This window comes from Stegostoma tigrinum, chromosome 9, assembly GCF_030684315.1.
Source record: "Stegostoma tigrinum isolate sSteTig4 chromosome 9, sSteTig4.hap1, whole genome shotgun sequence".
Classification (NCBI taxonomy): Eukaryota; Metazoa; Chordata; class Chondrichthyes; order Orectolobiformes; family Stegostomatidae; genus Stegostoma; species Stegostoma tigrinum.
Genome location: NC_081362.1, coordinates 21,562,398 through 21,575,236, shown reverse-complemented (window position 1 = coordinate 21,575,236; position 12,839 = coordinate 21,562,398). Strand labels below are relative to the sequence as shown.

Sequence of the window (12,839 nt, the reverse complement as noted above, 5' to 3'; positions counted from 1 at the left end):
TCAATCTATCCTTCAGTATCAAAATCAAAGTTGCTGGAAAAGCTCAGCAGGTCTGGTAGGATCTGTGAAGGAGAAAACAGAGTTAATGTTTTGGGTCCGTGACCCTTCCTCAGAACTGATGGTGGCTGGGAAAACGTCAGTTTATAATCAGAAAATAGGGAGGTGGGTGGGGTAGGGAGTAAATGATTGGATAGAGCCCAAAGAGAAAGACAGTTGGACAGACAAAGGTGTAGCTAACGATCAGGCTCGGCGGGTGAATAGTTGTTAATGGGGACTGTTAGTGATGAACAATGGAGTGTATGTCATGGCAGGCTATGCGGTAACAAGGCCTGGTGTGTGGGGCGGGGTCTGGGACTTGGGAGAGTTTATTGAACCCAATATCGAGTCTGGAGGGCTGTCGGATCCCCAAGTGGAAAATGAGTTGTTGTTCCTCCAGCTTGTGTTGGGCTTCACTGGAACGCTGCAGCAAGCCAGAGATGGAGCTGTCGGCCACGGAGCAGGGTGGTGCATTGAAGTGGCAGGCAACAGGTAGTTCGGTATCATTTTTGCGAGCAGAACGTAGATCTTCTGCAAAGCAGTTGCCAAGTCTAAGCTTTGTTTCCCCAATATAGAGGAGACCACATTGTGGGCAGCGAATGCAGTAGACTAGATTCTGGGAAGTACAGAAGACATGTTGCTTGACCTAGAAGATATGTTTTGACCCTTGGATACTGGAGATGGAGGAGGTAGGTGTTGCACCTTCGTTGGTTACTGGGAAAGGTGCCGTGGGTCTGTGGGGAGGTGTTGGGGGTGAAGGAAATGTGGACCAGGGTGTCCCGGAGGGAACAGTCCCTGTGGAAGGCAGACAAGAGAACAGAATAATATGTATGTGGTGGTGGCATCTTGCTGTAGGTGGCAGAAATGACATCTGATGATCTTCTAGATGTAGATGCTGGTGGGATGGTAGGTGAGGATAAGGGGAACTCTATCACTGTTGCGGGATGAAGGAGAAGGGGTGAGGGCAGAAGTGCAGAATATAGGTCAGATCTGGTTAAGGGCCCTGTCAACAATAGAGCTGGGGAATCCTTGGAGGAGGAAGAAGGTGGACATTTTGGAGGCTGTCTTGTTGAAGTTGGCCTCATCTGAACATATGCGACAGAGACAGAGGAACTGAGAGCCGGCTGTCTCATCACTGAAACGATGAGTGAAAGAAGGAATATTGCCATTGGAAAAGTGATTGAGGAAGGTGTTTGGTTTTTTTGCTCCCCAATTCCGAGGTTCCTTGAGGGTCACTCTGAGAAACTACTGGCAAACTCAAATTTGTGAGAATGTTGCAAGGGAAAGCCAAGTTGTATTCTGTGGGACCTGATTGCTCAGGATCTGCTGGAGGTACCGCCTGCCAGTCCATGAGGAAAGGTATAATCACCCTCACGTACAAGTCGAAGGGATAGGAGGGAGGAAATTAGAAATTGGCAACCAATTTCACTGCTGAATGCAGATTGCAAGATCCTGTCAAAGGTCATCATCAACCAGGTCAGGTCTGCTCTGGGATTGGTGATTCATGTTGACCAAACATGACCTGTTCTGGGTGGGGCGATCTCTAAGAACCTCATGCTCCACAGGGATATGATCACCCACGTGCAGAACAGGGTGTGGATGCCTGCTACATCAGCTTGGACCAGGCGAAGGTACTTGATAGGATATTGCACATGTACGTGTGGGTCATGCTTTTCAAAATGGACCTTGGGGGGAGAGAGAGAGAGAGAGAGAGAGAATGCACAACTGGAGCCGACTGGTCTTTCATGCAGTTTCCATCAAACGAGAATTGAAAAGTTTCCCAATCAGATCCAGTCTGATGCCGCAAAGTCATTACCCTCTGAGTGAGGAAATTCATCCTCATCTGTTTTAAACATGCAACCACTTATTCTGGGATTAGAAACTGTAGTATTGGTCTCTCCCACAATGGGAAGCAATCCCTTTGTTCAAATTTCCTGAGAATCTTGAATGTTTTAATAAGGTTGCTTCTCATTCTTCGGAATTCCGATGAGTACAGGCTACAGCTACTCAATATCTCCACATTAGGCAGTCCTTCCAAACCAGGTATTAACCTAGTGATCCTTCAGTGGGCTGCTTCAAATATGAATATTCCAAAAGGGAGAATTGCAAATAAATGTATCATCTTCTACAGTTTCCATGTTTCAATTCTGCTTCTTTAAATAAAATTCACAAGTTGCTGGGCACATAAAATCACTGAAATTGATCATGTGATTATTATCTTCAGAAGCATCTGTACAATCTGCATTGCACAGACATTTCAGCTAAAGCTGTGAAAAAAGAGTGCTGGAGAAACTCAGCATGTCTGGCAGTACATATTGAGGAAGAAACAGAGTTAATGTTTCAAATCCAATGACTCTATATCACAACCATCTTAGAGACAAGATAATAAAATGTGAGGCTGGATGAACACAACAGGCCAAGCAGCATCTCAGGAGCACAAAAGCTGACGTTTCGGGCCTAGACCCTTCATCAGAGAGGGGGATGGGGTGAGGGTTCTGGAATAAATAGGGAGAGAGGGGGAGGTGGACCGAAGATGGAGAGAAAAGAAGATAGGTGGAGAGAGTATTGGTGGGGAGGTAGGGAGGGGATAGGTCAGTCCAGGGAAGACGGACAGGTCAAGGGGGTGGGATGAGGTTAGTAGGTAGATGGGGGTGCGGCTTGGTGTGGGAGGAAGGGATGGGTGAAAGGAAGAACAGGTTAGGGAGGCAGAGACAGGTTGGACTGGTTTTGGGGTGCAGTGGGTGGAGGGGAAGAGCTGGGCTGGTTGTGTGGTGCAGTGGGGGGAGGGGACGAACTGGGCTGGTTTAGGGATGCAGTGGGGGAAGGGGAGATTTTGAAACTGGTGAAGTCCACATTGATACCATTAGGCTGCAGGGTTCCCAGGCGGAATATGAGTTGCTGTTCCTGCAACCTTCGGGTGGCATCATTGTGGCACTGCAGGAGGCCCATGATGGACATGTCATCTAAAGAATGGGAGTGGGAGTTAGAATGGTTCGCGACTGGGAGGTGCAGTTGTTTGTTGCGAACTGAGCGGAGGTGTTCTGCAAAGCGGTCCCCAAGACTCCGCTTGGTTTCCCCAATGTAGAAGAAGCCACACCGGGTACAGTGGATGCAGTGCATGTGGTGTACTGCAGGATCGACAACCTGCAATATAATTTCGTGCGGGGAAAGGCAGGGAGACCCCGCCCTCTCATCTACATACCGGGACTATTACAGTGCAAAATGAAAATAGATATCTGTTTTTCTATGGGATATTAACTATTTTACGCTGTTGCAGCAAATCATGTTGACATTTGTTGTTCTGTAGTATCAATAATAATTGCCCGTGTAGTCAACCAGCCTGATGCAAAAGAGCTTCGTGGATAGTTGGTTGAGGGTAAGGGGGTAAGTGTGAGAGTATGTTCTAGTTTCTTTTCAAATTGTATAAATCTTTTGCCTTTTACTAAAGATTTCTGTGGAGAGGAACACTCAGAGTTCTCACTAATTTTTTTGTGGGGCTATGCTCTAAATGACAATGTCAGGTTGACTGTATGGGCTTTCTGTTTGGTATGACAACAACGGGAGTAGTTAAGCTTGACGTTTTGTGTCAGTGTGTTCGGGGGCCTAAGTTTTGAATAATTCTGTTTATGTTGTTTTGGAGGGCATGCTCATTTTTGCTTCTTTGCCTTTTACTGAAGATTTCCATGGAGATGAATACTCTTGTCTATTCATTGTTTTTTTTTGTGGCCCTGCCTTTGTTCATACGATTGTAAAAGCAGTATAATCGCGAAGTTAGGCGAGGGTGTTTGTGTTTATCAGAAAGATCTTTTCCCGCTGATTAAACAGTCTAGGCCCAAAAAGTCAGCATTTGTGCTCCTCTGATGCTGCCAAGCCTTCTGTGTTCCTCCAGCTCCACACCGTGATATAAGTAGCAATCACAAAAAGCTTCCAGCCCCTGTCACCCAAGTAATAGCGTCCCTCTTTAACATTATATTGAACTGCAACAACTGTTATTTCCAGCAAAATAGATTATCATAGATTAACACTGTATGAGGAGAACTAACTGAAATATTAAATCCTGTGCGAGAGCCACTATCAAATATGAAGTTTTATTTCTAATTTTTTGTAAAGTTCTGTGTTGAATATTATGGATATGTAAGTTAGTTGAGTTTTGTGTGGGCTAGGTTCAGTGACGTGGAAAATTCTGATCTAATCGGCGACGTGTTGCTTATTTATCCTCTACATATATTTGAACATTCGATTAAAATTTTGAATTAATACAGTAAGGTACTGCTTCATATGGAACAGAAAATATGGAAATCACTTTCAATTTGGTTGACGCTGCACTGAAAAATATATTTTTTTCCACAGAATTCCTACAGTGTGGGCCTTCAGCCCAAAAAGTACACACCGACCCTCAAAGCACCCCGACAAGGCCCATCCCCCTGATCTACACAACCCAAAACATTACAGGCAATTTAGCATGACCAATTCACCTACCCTGCAAATCTAAGAAGCTTCACAGATTGTGGAGATTTTAAACACACGTGCCTAACGTGTATGGACAGTGGTTGAAACTTTAAGGAATACACCGTCAGGGGTAAAGTGTTTCCTCAGGCCCTGGGTGTTGACGCTTTCATTTACTGAACTGAGTAGGAAAATGCCAAATGTACTAAGGAGGCACAGCACTATCAAAAATATTTTAAATATTTCTAAAGCAGAAGGTATTCACAACATTCCATACATGCATCAGCTTGTTGAAACTCATTAAAGTAGCTTAGCTTTAAATTTGAAATTAATGCCATTTTAATTTTAATGCTCAGATGAAGTGGCTTGGAAATTTTGTAAGGTTAAAAGCACTCTACAACTGTAAGTGAGATTACAAGGTATAGAGCTGGATGAACACAGCAGGCCAAGAAGCATCAGAGGAGCAGGAAGGCTGATGTTTTGGGCCTAGACCCTTCTTTTCTAGACCCAAAACGTCAGCCTTCCTGCTCCTTTGATGTTGCTTGGCTTAGTGTGCTCTTCCAGCTCCACACCTTGTTATCCCAGGTTCTCCAGCATTTGCAGTTTGTACTATCTCTACAACTGTAAGTGGTTGTTTTCATAACTTTTAAAATGATCTAACAGGCAAATCTTTAATGTTATGAAGATTTTTGATAAGTAGAATTAGAAATATGTCCTCATACGGGTGACCAAACCAAGTATACAGTTGCATGAAGCTCTGAACAGACATTCAGTACAAAACTCCCAAGTGCCAAGGACTTAACTGTCCCCACTGTTAGGAAGGATGGGTCTAGCCACATTGCCCTGGAACATTCCCATTAGTTGGAATGCACAACTAGTTACATCTGTCCCTCTTGGAGACATTTATGCGGAAAAACGCTTTGACCACAAATATATCAGACAGTAGTCAGCATGTAAGCTTTGATGAAAAAAAATAGATACTGTTAGATCGTTCCAACAGGAGCAGACTGTCAAAGCTATTTGGTGGAATGCCTCATCACGATGACTTGCAAATAAGCACTAATATGTAGCCTGGTGGTATGAATGGCTCTTTCAATCGGATCCTTCTCATACACCTGATGTCTGGACAGAGATGCAGTGGCTTTTGTCAAGGCTCATCCTCAGCAACTGTGACACAGGACTTGCCCTATGGAATGTTCCCAACGTTACACAGATGTCACGAATTGTCACAAAAACACACACACACACACACAAGATACTGAAGTGTATGCAGTTGTTCTCCCCAACAGAAAGCGCCTGTTCTCTGCAGTAAAAAAAACTCAATTTAAACCTGAAAAATTGCATCATTTCATGACGCATTTCATGCAGCAGTTTCTGTGAGCTGTGACTTTTGAATTGATAAACCAGAGACATTTTCCAAGTGAATCAGTCTTTCTATGCTTCATACAAACCAGTGAAAGCTTCTAGAGATAGACAACTGAACACCAAAGGCCTGGAAAACTGAAAAATGACCATCTCGACATTGGAACTGGGAAGCAATATCAATTGATGCAACCTTCCAGTTCTTTCCTACCACAACCAGTAATCTATTTTCCCTGATATAATAAGATGTACGGCTGGATGAACACAGCAGGCCAAGCAGCATCAGGGGAGCAGGAAGGCTGATGTTTCAGGCCAAGAATTTTCTGAAGAAGGGCTGAGGCCCGAAATGTCAGCCTTCCTGCTCCTCTGATGCTGCTTGGCCTGCTCTACACTTCGTTATCTCAGATTCTCCAGTGTCTGCAGTTCCTACTATCTCTGAATTACTATTTGTTTGTCTCTGTGTGTATTTATATAAGGAGAAGTTTATAAGGGATGAGAGCTTTCATCTTAGCATATGGACGTACTTGGAATAGTGTAGGTTAGATGGGCTTCAGATCGGTATGACAGTTCGGCACAACAACGAGGGCCGAAGGGCCTGTACTGTGCTGTAATGTTCTATCTGTAGTGTTATTTGCCAATGATTTATATCTGTTTATATTTGGCTATGGTCTAATTGCTTGTAATAAATGATAATTCGTATTTGGTACTGAAGCTTAGTCCATGTTTTCCATCAACCTTCATCTGAAAGTCAGGTAAAATGGGGTACTGTGCATAGCTTAACAAACCTTTAATGTTTGGTTTGACTCCGGAACAGTAGGGCTCAATTTACGGTGTGCTACCCAGCAGGCTGAAACAACACCAGCTTAGTGAAAGGTGCTCTTTGGTCTGCCCAAAAACATTCAGAACTACATGCTGAAGGATGCACTAAAACGTGAGGCAGCTACATCAAATGCAGTATGGAGAAAAGCCTTTGTTTAAGACCTTTTGTCAGGGCAGGAAATTATAATATTCCTTGAGATGTGTGCCTCAAAGTATGTAACGTTGAAATCAAGAGGATCAAAAATGTACTGAGAAATCTCAGGGAGAAAAATAGTGAATAAAAAACTTCATATTGATTGCATTATTTGAAATGTTTTACCCTTGGGTTCCGTCCCTAAATGATGTTTTTGCTAAATATGGAGACTATTATCACATAAGTTCAATTTTCTTGCAAGTTGTGAAATGTTCAAATCAAATTTTCTTTGTAAAGCTTGTGTTTATATATTTTATGAGAGAAGTATTTTATTGAAAATAAACAGAAGGGAGGTAGCTGTTTAGGGAGTCTCTGGTAAGTGGGTGACATCTTTATTATGCTCATGTTTTAAAATAGTACACAAATTTATGGTAAAGTGAAAATATACAAAAAACAATATGAATAAGTGAATAATACAAATAAACAACTTAGTAAAACTCAATGATAACAAAGCGTGAAGCTGGATGAACACAGCAGGCCAAGCAGCATCTCAGGAGCACAAAAGCTGACGTTTCTGGCCTAGACCCTTCATCAGAGAAGGGGATGGGGAGAGGGTTCTGGAATAAACAGGGAGAGAGGGGGAGGCGGACCGAGGATGGAGAGAAAAGAAGATAGGTGGGGAGGTAGGGAGGGGATAGGTCAGTCCAGGGAAGACGGACAGGTCAAGGAGGTGGGCTGAGGTTAGCAGGTAGGAAATAGAGGTGCGGCTTGAGGTGGTAGGAAGGGATGGGTGAGAGGAAGAACAGGTTAGGGAGGCGGAGACAGGCTGGGCTGGTTTTGGGATGCAGTGGGGGGAGGGGACGAGCTGGGCTGGTTGTGTGATGCAGTGGGGGGGAGGGGACGAACTGGGCTGGTTTTGGGATGCGGTGGGGGAAGGGGAGATTTTGAAGCTTGTGAAGTCCACATTGATACCATTGGGCTGCAGGGTTCCCAAGCGGAATATGAGTTGCTGTTCCTGCAACCTTTGGGTGGCATCATTGTGGCACTGCAGGAGGCCCATGATGGACATGTCATCTAAAGAATGGGAGTGGGAGTTAGAATGGTTCGCGACTGGGAGGTGCAGTTGTTTATTGCAAACCAAGCAGAGGTGTTCTGAAAAGCGATCCCCCAGCCTCCACTTGGTTTCCCCAATGTAGTGGAAGCCGCAAGGGAGGCGCAGTCATAGTATGGCGCACTACATCGTCGAGGTTAAATGCCAACTCTCCGACACCACCTCCTACCGCCCCCTTGATCATGACCCCACCCCCGAGCACCAAACCATCATCTCCAATACCATCCATGACCTCATCACCTCAGGGGACTTCCCACCCACAGCCTCCAACCTTATTCTTCCCCAACCCCGCAAGGCCCGTTTCTAACTCCTTCCCAAAATCCACAAACCTGTCTGCTCTGGTCGACCCACTGTCTCAGCCTGTTCCTACCCCACCGAACTCATCTCCACCTATCTGGACTCCATTTTCTCCCATTTGGTCCAGGAACTCCCTACCTATGTCCGTGACACCATACACGCCCTCCACCTCCTCCAGAACTTACAATTCCCTGGCCCGCAACACCTCATTTTCACCATGGACTTCCAGTCCCTCTCCACCCGTATTCCTCATGCAGATGGCCTCAAGGCCCTCCGCTTCTTCCTGTCCTGCAGGCCCGACCAGTCCCCCTCCACCAACACCCTCATCCGCCTAGCCAAACTTGTCCTCACCCTCAACAACTTCTCTTTCGATTCCTCCCACTTCCTACAGACAAAGGGGGTGGCCATGGGTGCCGGCATGGGCCCAAGCTATGCCTGCTTCTTTGTACGTTACGTGGAACAGTCCCTCTTCCGCACCTACACAGGCCCCAAACCTCACCTCTTCCTCCGTTACATTGATGACTGTATCGGCACCACATCTTGCTCCCCAGAGGAGCTCAAACAGTTCATCCACTTCACCAACACCTTCCACCCCAACCTCAAGTTCACCTGGGCCAACTCCAACACATCCCTCACCTTCCTGGACCTCTCAGTCTCCATCTCAGGTAACCAGCTAGAAACCGATGTCCATTTCAAGCCCACTGACTCCCACAGCTACCTAGAATACACCTCCTCCCACCCACCCTCCTGCAAAAATTCCATCCCCTTTTCCCAATTCCTCCGCCTCTGCCGCATCTGTTCCCAGGATGAGGCATTCCACTCCCACACATCCCAGATGTCCAAGTTCTTCAAGGACTTCAACATTCCCCCCGCAGTGGTCGAGAACGCCCTTGACCGCATCTCCCGCATTTCCCACAACACATACCTCACACCCCGCCCCCGCCACAAGAGGATCCCCCTCGTTCTCACACACCATCCCACCAACCTCCGGCTACAACGCATCATCCTCCAACACTTCCACTATCTACAATCCGACCCCACCACCCAAGACACTTTTCCATCCCCACCCCTGTCTGCCTTCCGGAGAGACCACTCTCTCCGTGACTCCCTTGTCCGCTCCACACTCCAACCCCACCACACCCGGCACTTTCCCCTGCAACTGCAGGAAGTGCTACACTTGCCCCCACACCTCCTCCCTCACCCCCATCCCAGGCACCAATATGACTTTCCATATTAACCTGCACATCTGCCAATGTGGTATAGCGTATCCATTGTACCCGGTGTGGCTTCCTCTACACTGGGGAAACCAAGCGGAGGCTTGGGGACCGCTTTGCAGAACACTTCCGCTCAGTTCACAATAAACAACTGCACCTCCCAGTCGCAAACCATTTTAACTCCCCCTCCCATTCTTTAGATGACATGTCCAGCATGGGCCTCCTGCAGTGCCACAATGATGCCACCCGAAGGTTGCAGGAACAGCAACTCATATTACGCTTGGGAACCCTGCAGCCCAATGGTATCAATGTGGACTTCACAAGCTTCAAAATCTCCCCTTCCCCCACCGCATCCCATGCGGTCCTATTCCCAATTCCTCCGCCTCCGCCGCATCTGCTCCCACGATAAGACATTCCACTCCCGCACATCCCAGATGTCCAAGTTCTTTAAGGACCGCAACTTTCCCCCCACGGTGATTGAGAACGCCCTTGACCGCGTCTCCCGCATTTCCCGCGACACATCCCTCACACCCCGCCCCCGCCACAACCGCCCCAAGAGGATCCCCCTCGTTCTCACACACCACCCTACCAACCTCCGGATACAACACATTATCCTCCGACACTTCCGCCATTTACAATCCGACCCCACCACCCAAGACATTTTTCCATCCCCTCCCCTGTCTGCTTTCCGGAGAGACCACTCTCTCCGTGACTCCCTTGTTCGCTCCACACTGCCCTCCAACCCCACCACACCCGGCACCTTCCCCTGCAACCGCAGGAAATGCTACACTTGTCCCCACACCTCCTCCCTCACCCCCATCCCAGGCCCCAAGATGACATTCCACATTAAGCAGAGGTTCACCTGCACATCTGCCAATGTGGTATACTGCATCCACTGTACCCGGTGCGGCTTCCTCTACATTGGGGAAACCAAGCGGAGGCTTGGGGACCGCTTTGCAGAACACCTCCGCTCAGTTCGCAACAAACAACTGCACCTCCCAGTCGCAAACCATTTCCACTCCCCCTCCCATTCTCTTGATGACATGTCCATCATGGGCCTCCTGCACTGCCACAATGATGCCACCCGAAGGTTGCAGGAACAGCAACTCATATTCCACCTGGGAACCCTGCAGCCATATGGTATCAATGTGGACTTCACCAGTTTCAAAATCTCCCCTTCCCCTACTGCATCCCTAAACCAGCCCAGTGCATCCCCTCCCCCCACTGCACCACACAACCAGCCCAGCTCTTCCCCCCCACCCACTGCATCCCAAAACCAGTCCAACCTGTCTCTGCCTCCCTAACCGGTTCTTCCTCTCACCCATCCCTTCCTCCCACCCCAAGCCGCACCCCCAGCTACCTACTAACCTCATCCCACCTCCTTGACCTGTCCGTCTTCCCTGGACTGACCTATCCCCTCCCTACCTCCCCACCTACACCCTCTCCACCTATCTTCTTTACTCTCCATCTTCGGTCCGCCTCCCCCTCTCTCCCTATTTATTCCAGTTCCCTCCCCCCATCCCCCTCTCTGATGAAGGGTCTAGGCCCGAAACGTCAGCTTTTGTGCTCCTGAGATGCTGCTTGGCCTGCTGTGTTCATCCAGCCTCACATTTTATTCTCTGTATCTGTATCTTCTTCCTTCAAAGGGTAATGAATCTGTAAAATTCTTTACTGCTGAGGGCTTGTCGAGGCTGGGTTGTTAAGTATTTTCAAGGCTGAGACAGACAGATTTTTAATCAGCCAGGGAATCAAGGGATATTGGGAAAAGGCAGGAATGTGGATCTGAGGATTACTAGATCAACCATGATCTCACTGAATAGTGGGGACAAATGATGGGCTGAATGGCCTACTTCTGCTCTACATCTTTTGGTCTTATAGCAAAGCAAACAAATTGGTAACTTACATTAAAATAAACAAATAAATTGATCTTATGGCCTTTGTGGAGAGGCGGCTACAGGATGACAAGTCATGCATTAACCATCCTAGATAGTAAATTGACTTGTGATGACCTGTTGAATAGGGAACTTGATTTCCAGGACACTATTCTCACCAAAGTAGCAACAACAGTATTTGTGGTCCATTTGTTTACTCTGACTTTTGCTGCCATTCTTTGACCCGCATTTCCCATATTACTGCATACTTTTTTTTACTTTGCCTCTACTCTTATATACCAAATCATTCCACATTTGATCCCTTACCCCAGTATTTAGTTTAAAACTCTCCCTATTTCCTACTGAGGGGTAAATGTCTTTCAATAAGACTAAGAAGCTATATAAAGATAGGGAAGTAACATTGTTAATCAAGGATGGCATTTGTTCAATGGTTGGAGATGACCTTGTTCAGGAAATCAGAGTGTAGATTTGGTTTAGATGGAGATGAAGAGTAGTAGGGGAAAGAAGTCATCAGTGTGAGTGGTCGTCAGGTCCCCTAGCAGTAGCAACAACGTGGAACATAGGTTACAAGAAGAAATAATGAGTGTTTGTAGCAAAAGGAATGGCAAATAGCCATGTATGACCTCCATCTACGTATAAACTGGAAAAATCAGATTAGCAGTAGTAGCCTAATGACGAATTTATAGCATACTTTGAGATAGTTTCTTAGAGCAGAACATTCTAGAATCAACCAGGAATCAGGTTATATTTGATTCATGGTGTGACTGAATTAATTGCAGATCCAAGTACAGAATCAATTCGTGACATCAAATGACTGAATTCAATGGCAAAAGACAGAGAGTGATGGTGGAGCGTTGTGTTTTGGACTGGAGGCCTGTCACCAGTGGTGTTCCACACAGATTGGATCTGGGACCTCTTTTTGTTTGTCATTTATATAAATGATTTGGATGAGAATATACAAGGCATGGTTAGTAAGTTTGCAGACGACACCAAAATTGGTGGCATAGTAGTCCACGAAGAAGGTTTCTAAGATTACAAAGGAGTCTCGATCAAATGAGTCAATGTGCTGAAAAACGGCAAATGAAGTTCAATCTGGATAAATTTGAAGTATTGCATTTTGGTATAACAAACAAGGGTAGGGTAGGGCTTTTACAGTTAATGGTAGGGCCTCGGGTAGTGTTGTAGAACAGAGGGACTTAGAGTGCAGGTACATAATTCTTTGAAGTGTGCATCGCACAAAGACAGGGTGATTAAAAACCCCATTTGGCATGCTTAACTTCATTGCTTAGTCCTTTAAGTATGGGTGTTGGGAAGTCATGTCAATGTTGTAGAGAACATTAGCGAGGCCTCTTCAGAAATACAGTGTCCAGTCCTGATAGCCCAGTTATAGAAAGAATATTATAAAACTGGAGACCATTCAGAAGAGATTTACCAAGACATTGCTGGGTATGGAATGTTCAAGTTATAAAGAAAGGCTAGATAGGCTGGGACTTTTTTCACTGGAGGGAGGAGGTTGAGTGGCAATCTGA

General features: G+C 46.3%; 1 protein-coding gene, 1 long non-coding RNA gene and 1 other non-coding gene across 4 annotated transcripts in view; 2 read left to right on the top strand and 1 right to left on the bottom strand.

Annotated features, from left to right (window-relative positions):
• Nucleotides 1-12,839, top strand: part of LOC125454851 (uncharacterized) — a 98,108-nt gene that overhangs the window by 31,736 nt on the left and 53,533 nt on the right. The window lies entirely within an intron of this gene.
• The window catches only part of LOC125454850 (cyclin-dependent kinase-like 4), a 132,636-nt gene that overhangs the window by 95,306 nt on the left and 24,491 nt on the right, over nucleotides 1-12,839 (bottom strand). The gene's annotated exons all lie outside the window — the stretch shown is intronic.
• LOC125455241 (U5 spliceosomal RNA) lies at nucleotides 3,435-3,551 on the top strand. The gene has a single exon (XR_007248188.1). It is a non-coding gene; the product is annotated as a U5 spliceosomal RNA (small nuclear RNA).